Source organism: Piliocolobus tephrosceles, chromosome 16, assembly GCF_002776525.5.
Source record: "Piliocolobus tephrosceles isolate RC106 chromosome 16, ASM277652v3, whole genome shotgun sequence".
NCBI classification, from domain to species: Eukaryota; Metazoa; Chordata; class Mammalia; order Primates; family Cercopithecidae; genus Piliocolobus; species Piliocolobus tephrosceles.
Genome location: NC_045449.1, coordinates 49,639,902 through 49,648,711, shown reverse-complemented (window position 1 = coordinate 49,648,711; position 8,810 = coordinate 49,639,902). Strand labels below are relative to the sequence as shown.

The following is an 8,810-nucleotide window of genomic DNA, read 5'->3' as shown; positions in this document are numbered from 1 at the left end:
AAGAAAGAAAGAAAGAAAGAAAGAAAGAAAGAAAGAAAGAAAGAAAGCCTGCCTTTGCAAAAGTCCTACTGATTAAATAACCTAAGGAAATTATTCATTTCTGTTCTTAAAGATAAAAGGGCTAGAATTTGTTCTCCTTCTCTTCCTTTTCTCATGTTCTATGCATGTAATCCTTTTCCAGAGAAGAAAAATCCTGCTCTGTCCCTAATTTTTGTTTTTATTTTGGGGGTCTTTTTTGACATTTCATTAAAAATTCTTCTGTTGCAAGTTATTTTTTAATATCTGGTTCTTTTTAATTTCTAAAGTTGATCCCAATGTGGCAATACTAAGGACCTGCTAATAAAATAATGTGTTCCATTTCATAGTCACAGTTATCTCAATGAATAACAGAATAAGGTGTCAAGAGCACTAGCACTTTAATGTCTGATCCCAAATCTGTCCCTGGTTAACTATGTAAATAACTCGATCTTTTTAGGTTTGAGCGTCTATGGACATAAAATAAGGAGATAATATCCACTGATCACTAGGACTTGTTTACCCTTACAATACCTCTCCTGGGTGATCAGCAAATGTTTGTTGTAAAATCTGAACCTGGAAAGCTATTTTTCCATTTTCCAGCACATGCATCTCTCTGCCCCTACCATGGTGATGACTAAGCAAATTTAGAACTCAAGCCTGGGGTAATTCTAAATCTTGCTCATATTCTCCTGCACACAAAATTCTGCCTGACATCCTTACTAAATTATTTTGGAAAGTGCCGCTGGGATTGGAAAGCAGCAAAGTTCTAGGCTAAAGAGGTTTTTTTCAGCTGGGGTGGAATGAGGCAGTGACCTCTATAACCACCTAGATTTCCAACTTGTATGGCAGAGCATCATTGAAGGGTTTTAATCAACTGGCATATAGATGATGTGGGATTCAAAATGGCCCATGAAGACTGAACAGCACCATTTCAGGGTGCTAAACCCTGTGAGGTTGCATTCTACAAGTCTCAAATATAAGCTTGGTCACCATTATTTCCTGCTTCCACATAAGGTAGTTGATCTTAGCCTAATGATTCTTTCTGGAGAGGTAGATACAGCTGAAAGTTACCTTTGTCAGGGTCTTCCTGTGATGAATGGTGCCAACCATGATGACAAAGGCCATATTTCAATGGTATGGAGTTAGATTAAGTCTGTTTACAAGCACTTTCAATTGCAGAACTATAGTGACAATATCTTAAATTTACTGAGTGTGTTTTAACTCACTTTACATGCATTAACCAATTTAATTTTCATAAATGCTTATGAGGTAGGTGTTTTATCATCTTTATGTTATATATGAGGAAAGCAGATTCTCAGAGATTAAGGAATTTCTCCAGGGCTACACAGCTGATGTTTACCGGGGCTTAGATGCAAATCCAGATCTCCTTCTCTGCCATGGTGATTTGAGTTCCATTGAACAGAACAAAAATAAGCATAGGAATTCACTGTTTTCACACTAAGATTCCATTGCCACCCAAGAGGGACCACAATCAGGCAGACTTTTATGTGCATGACTATCAATGATACAATGAAAGCCAGGAGTATGGCTTTCAGTGCAGTGGCCTGCTTGTAACATGAAACAAGCATGCTTGTAACATGACTACAAATCCCTCAAGTATCTATGCCTACAGTATGCCTACTGCATTCTACAGTGTATAGCACCCCTACAGTATGCCTACAGTATGCTGAAAGATGCCTACAGTATGCCTGCAGTATATCTACATTATGCCTACAGATACCTACAGCATCCCTACAGAAAGCCTACAGCATGCCTGCAGTACGTGCACAGTCTTTTCTTATCTGCTAGTTACCCACCTCCAGCTCCTCTCCCAGCACCTCCCTTCTCTGTCTCCACATTTATTAAGTCCTGGTTACTGGATGCCCCCTCCCTTCTGCTACAGTTTCCATCACTAGGCTTCATTACTCTCTCATTCTGACTGGTAGGGTCACTCAGAGGCTCTATCCCCCAGGAATTAAAGGAGTAAAATCACATTATCAGCTCTCTCAAGACACTTGCTTAACTCACTGTTTTACAAACACAGTGTTGACTCTCTTTCTCTTGTGCCGCCAGTAATATTCACTCTTTCTTATTCCCAACAGAGGTCCTATTCTTTCCAAGAACAACTGGGCTAACTTCCATTTTTCTATATCCACTCTTTCTACTTAAATAGATTTGCCTATCTACATAAGACTGATTTGCACTTAATACAAGCATAACTCATGACTCCAAAGTACATGCTATTGATGAATCAACCATACTTCTTGAAATGAAGGCTGGAAAGTTCAAGTGCTCAGCTTTGTTTCCAAAAAGATAGTATTAGCAAAAAAAAATGTAAAAAGTGAAAAGCTGTCACCAACACTTGACAAGTCCCAAAAACTTTTATGGGACATCCTTAATTGTGAGCTACCAATTGTGAAACTAAAGACAAGCTAAAAAGAAACCCACATGTAGAAAAATCATAATAAAACCACAAAATCACAAACAAAAGATCTTAAAAATCAGCCATATGGGAAAATAATGATTACTTCCAAATGAGTGACAGTGAGAATGCACAGTGACTTCTCAACAGGAACAATGGAAGGCAGGAGACAATAGAACAATATCTTCAATATGCTGACAGAAATTCCAAATTGTCATTAAATTTCTAAAAAGTGCTCAACCCCATATTAACCAGAAAAAATACAAATTAAAACCACATGAAATACTATTACACACCCACCAGATTGGCAGCACTTTTAAAATATTTGCCACAATGTTATGCATTCTATTCTGGAATGGTTTACAATTTGAAACTATTATGAATACTACTACTATAAATATCCCTTACATGTTACCTAGTACATGGCTGCATGCATCTCTCTAGGACACAACCCAACAATATGCTATCTACAAGAAATTCACTTCAAACATAGTGACACAGGTAGGCTGAAAGTAAAAGGATAGAAAAAGCTATATTATGCAAACATTAATAAAAAAATCAGGAGTGACTGAATTAATTTCAAAGTGGACTTTAAAGCAAAGAATGTTACTAGAGACAAAAAGTGATATTATATAATAATAAAGAGGTCCTTAAGAAGATACAGCAACTCTAAATACACTAAACCACTAAGCTTTCAAACACATGAGGCAAAAAGGAATGGAGTAGAAAGAAGAAAGAGGCAAATCCAAAATTACAGTTGGGAAATTCAATGCCCAATTCTCAGCAATTGATAGAACTACTAGACAGAAAATTAATGATGATGAATAGAAGAACTGAACAACACCATCAAACCACAGAATTTAATTGACATTTATAGAACACTGCACTCAATAAGAGCAGAAAACACATTCTTCTCACGCACCAATGAAACATAGACCATGTCTTAGGTCATATAATAAACCTTTAAAAATTTATAAGAATTGAAATTATACAGAATATGTTCTCTGGTCATAATGGAATCAAATCAGAAATTAATAATACAAGGTGAAAAGAAAAATCTCTCGACACCCAAAAATTAAATGACATACTTCTAAATGATCCATGGATCTACGTATTTAAAAGAGTCATAAAACAGAAATGACATTAGCAAGATGGTGGAATAGGAGATCCCCCGCTCATATGCCCCAAAGCAACAATAATTTTGTAAGAGTCATCAACAGACAAAAGTACCTTTATAGGAGCCTTAGGATTCAGGTAGGAGTTTATACAGCCCTGGTAGAGCCCAAGACCTAGGAGTATCATTTTTACAGGATAGACCCACACCCAGTTGGCACTTACTGATCATGGTCCCATCTCCAGACCTAGAAACTGCCCCATATCCTTGCAAGCTTGGCTACAACCCCATTTTGTGTTGGTCCTGCTGCCAAAACCATTTGTCAAAGAGAAGTCATGCACACTAGTACATCAGAAGACAGGCCCATCAACCTCTGTCTCAGCTATACATCCTAAAAATATCCTCTAACTCATCCCCTGCCCCTGTCAGCTACAGCATGAGATGAGTCCTGCTTCCACAAGGACCCACAGGGAGATATGTCCATCTGAGTGTGCAGAGCAGGCTTGCCAATCTTGGTCCCACAACAGATCCCTAAATAGCTCTAAGTCTCAACTCCAGTCCCTCTCAGCTGCAGACTAGGCACTTCTGCCTTGTCAGAGACCTGTTGGGAGAAACACCCTTCTGTGTCCTCAGGACAGGCTTACCAATCTCAATTTTACAGCATCCCTAAAACAAACCTGAATCTGGGCCCTAGCCCTTCTCAGCTGTGGCCAGAGAGAAGTTCTACCTGCCCAGGAATCCAGAGGGAGGCACTCTCATCTGAGATCCACAGGCAGCCCAGCTGACCTGGGTCCCACAGAAGATCCTGAAATGGCCCTGAAAAGCAGTCCCAGCCCCTCTCATCTGTGGCTTGAGAGTAGTGCTGCCCACATGAGACCTGGAGATAGACATGCTCATCAGTGCTCCTATAATCTAACCCACTGACCTTGGTCCCGCTGTGGATCTTGAAATGGCCTTGTAATTCAGCACCAGCCTCTATCAACTGTGGTCTGAGAGCAAGCCTGCCTGCCCAGGGACCCATCAGAAAACATACCCATCTGTGACCCCAAAGACAGGTCTGAAGAGCTCAGTCTCAGCTACAGGCTCTAAAGCAGCCCCAAAACTCAGTTCTAACTCGTGTCAGCCATGGACTTGAGCAGCACTACATACCCAGGGTCTCACTTAGTGATCCACAGGGAAACTTTCCAGAGACACAGAAGAAGCCACACCCACTCACACACCTGGTAACAGGCCCATCATCTACAGATCTTGAAATGGACTCTCATTCCAGTGCCAGCTCTATGGACTAAGGTTCTACAGACAGTACAGTCAACCCAGAGATTACACAGAATCCACAGCTACTAGAGCCCCTGGTAACAGACCTGCCAACTATAGACCCCACTGTGGACTCAGCAATAGCCATGTGATCCAGCTCCAACCCCATTTGACCACAATCCCATCAGCACAGGAACCTAATAGAAGAAGGCCTTAAACTGCCAAAAATAGTCTATAAAGATTTAAAGAAGGCCAGGTGTGGTGGCTTTTACCTTTAATCCCAGCACTTTGGGAGGCTGAGGTAGGTGGATGGCTTGAGCTCAGGAGTTCAAGACCAGCCTGGGTAATATGGCAAAACCCCATCTCCACGAAACATATAAAAATTAGCTGGGCATGATGGCACATGCCTGTCATTCCAGTTACTCAGGAGGCTGAGGTGGAAGGATCACTTGAGCCTGGGAACCAGAGATTGCAGTGAGCTGAGATCATACCACTGCACTCCAGCCTGGGTGACAGAGTAAGAGGTATTGTACCTTCAAATGCACAGATACCAATGCAAGACTCCATGAATAATATGAAGAATGAGGCAAGAATGACACCTCCAAAGGAAACTAATAAGGCTCCGGTAACCGAACCCAAAGAAAGGGAGATCTACAAATTGCCTGAAAGAAAATTCAAAATGATTATCTTAAAGAAGCTTAATAAGATGCAAAAGATGTAGATAAATAACTAAATGAAATTAGAAAAACAATGCATAAACAAGATGAGAAGTTTAATTTTAAAAATAGAAACCATAAATAAAACAAACAGAAATCCTGGACCTGAAGAATACAATGACAAAACTGAAAAATTCAGTAGAAAGCTTCAAAAGCAGGCTCTATCATGCAGAAGAAAGAATTAGCAAACTCAAAGACAGGGCATTTTAAATTACCCAATTAGAGGAATGAAAATGTTTAAATAATAAAAAAGAGTAAAGAAGGCATAAAGGATGTATTCTATCCCACCAAGCATACAAATATATACATTATGAGGGTTTCAGAAGGAGGAAAGAGAGAGAGAAAAGGAAAGAAAGCTTATGTAAAGAAATACATCCCAAATCTTGGGAGGGATATGGACATATAGATTCATGAAATTCAAAGGATCCCAAGCAAGATCAACCCAAAAACAATCACTATGAGGCACATTAATTCATGCAGGGCTTAAAACCTAGATGACAGGTTGATAGGTGCAGCAAACCACCATGGCACATGTATACGTATGTAACAAACCTGCACGCTCTGCACATGTATCCCAGAACTTAAAGTAAAATTTTTTTAAAATTGTCAAAAGACAGAGAGAATCTTAAAAGCAGCAAGAGATAAGAGACTCATTACACACAATGGAACCCCTATGAGGCTATCAACAGACTTCTCAACAGAAACTTTGCAAGTCAGGAGAGTAGGATAATACATTCAAGTGCTGAAAGAAAAAAACCTGCCAACCAAGAATATCATACCCAGAAAAGTCCATGCTTCAGAAATTAAGGAGATATTCCCAGACAAACAAAAGCTCAGGGAGTTCATTGCCTCTCTTATAAGAAATGATAAAGATACGTCAATGAGTTGAAACAAAGGAACTCTAATTAACACCATGAAAACATATGAAAGTAAAAAAAACCTCACTGTTAAAGGTAAATATACAAATTCAGAATATACTACTGTAATGGTGGTGTACAAATCACTTATATCTGGTATAAAGGTTAAAAGACCAAACTATTAAAACTAACTGTAGGTACAATAATTTGTTAAGGAATATACATATAAAAAGATATAAATTGTGACATCAAAAAATTAGATGGAGGAATAGTAAAACTGTAAATTTTTTGAATGCAATTGAAGTTATCAGCTTAAAATAACCTGTTCTAACATGTTCAGTGTAAGTCTCATGATAACCACAAAGCAAAATTCTATAGTAGATACACAAAAAAAGAAAGAGAAAGGAATCAAAGCATACCACTACAGAAAGTTGTCAAATCACAAAGGCAGACAGCAAGAGAGGAAAAAAGAAACAAAGGATCTACAAAACAACTGGAAAACAACAAAATGGCAGTAGTAAGTCCTTACCTATCAATAATTACCTTGAATATAAATGGATTACATTCTCCAATCAAATGACACAGAATAGCTAAGGGTATTAAAAAGGCAAACAAACACACACACATACACAAAATCTATATGCTGTCTACAAGAGACTCACTTCAGCTTTAAGGACACACATAGACTAAAAGTGAGGGATGGAAAAAGATATTCCATGCAAATAGAAACAAAAAAGAGCAAAGGTACCTATATCTATAGCAGAGAAAAATAGACTTTAAGTCAAAAACTATAAAAAGAAAGAAAGTCATTATGTAATGATAAAGAAGACAATTCATCAAGAGGATATAACAATTGTAAATAAATATGCACCCAACATCAGAGCACCTTTATAAAGCAATTATTAACAGATATGAAGGGAGCAATAGACAACAATACAACAATAGTAGGGGACTTCTATTGTTGGATCAATCATCCAGACAGAAAATTAGTAAGGAAAGATTAGACTTAAAGTACACTTTAGACCAAGTGGACCTAATGGACGTATATAGAACATTGTATCAAACAAGAGCAGAATACACATTCTTCTCAAGCACACACAGAACAGTCTCCATGACAGATTGTATGTTAAGTCACAAACAGGTCTTAACAAACTTCAGATTAAAATTACATCAAGTATTTTTTCTCCACAATAGTATGAAATTAGAAATCAATAACAGGAAGAAATTTGGAAAGTTCACAAATATGTGAAAATTAAACAATATGTTCCTGAACAACCAGTGGAACAAAGAAGACATCAAAAGGGAAATCAAAAACTATCTAGAGACAAATGAAGATGGAGACATATGACAAAATTTATGGGATATAGCAGAAGCAGTTTTAAGAGGGCAGTTTATAACAATAAATGCCTACATTAAAAAAAAAGAAATAACCTACCATTACACATGAAGGAACTAGAAAAAAAGAAGAACAACCTAAGCCCAAAGTTGGTAGAAGGAGAAAATACCAAGGACCAGAAGAGAAATAGGTGAAACTGTAAAACATTGACAAAATAAATTGATGAGGACAAAAATAAATGGAAAGATACACCATGTTCATTGATTGGAAGAATTAATATTGTTAAAATGTTTATATTACCCAAAGTGATATACAGATTCAATGTAATTCCTATCAAAATTCCAATGGCATTTTCACAAAAAGAGAAAAAAACATGAATTCTAAAATTCATATAGAACCACAAAAGATCCTGAATAGCCAAAGCAATCTTGAGCAAAAAGAACAGTTGGAAGCATCACACTATCTGATCTCAAAATCTACTACAAATCTATAGTAATCAAAACATCACCACACTGGCACAAAAAGTGACATATAGATCAATGAGACAGAATAAAGAGTCCAGAAATAAATCTATGCACTTACAGCAAAATGAATTTCAAACAAAGGTGCCAGGAACACAAAATGGGGAAAGAACAGTATTTTTAGTAAATGGTGCTGGGGAAGCTATATTTCAGAGAAATGAAATTGGGCCTTTATCTCACCCTATATACAAGAATCCACTCAAAATGTATTAAGCAGGTAAGCATAACACATGAAACTGTAAAACTACTAGAAGAAAACACAGGGGGAAAACTTCTTGACATTAGTCTGGGCAAAAAATTTTTTATATGACCCTAAATACACAGGCAACAAAAGAAAAAATACATAAATGGGATTACATTAAACTAAAAAGCTTCTACATAGCAAACAAAATAATTAACAGAATGAAGAGATAACTTTCGGATTGGGAGAAAATATTGTGAAGCACACATGTGACACAGGACTAATATCCAAAATATATAAGAAACTCAAGCAACTCAACAACAATAACAAAAACAATCCAATTTAAAAGGTATTTCTTAAAAGAAGACATATAAATGGCCAACAGGTATAT

At 37.3% G+C, this 8,810-nt stretch overlaps 1 long non-coding RNA gene across 6 annotated transcripts in view; it reads right to left on the bottom strand.

Moving 5' to 3' along the window:
• LOC111537442 overlaps positions 1-8,810 on the bottom strand; it is a 90,587-nt gene that overhangs the window by 33,155 nt on the left and 48,622 nt on the right. The window lies entirely within an intron of this gene.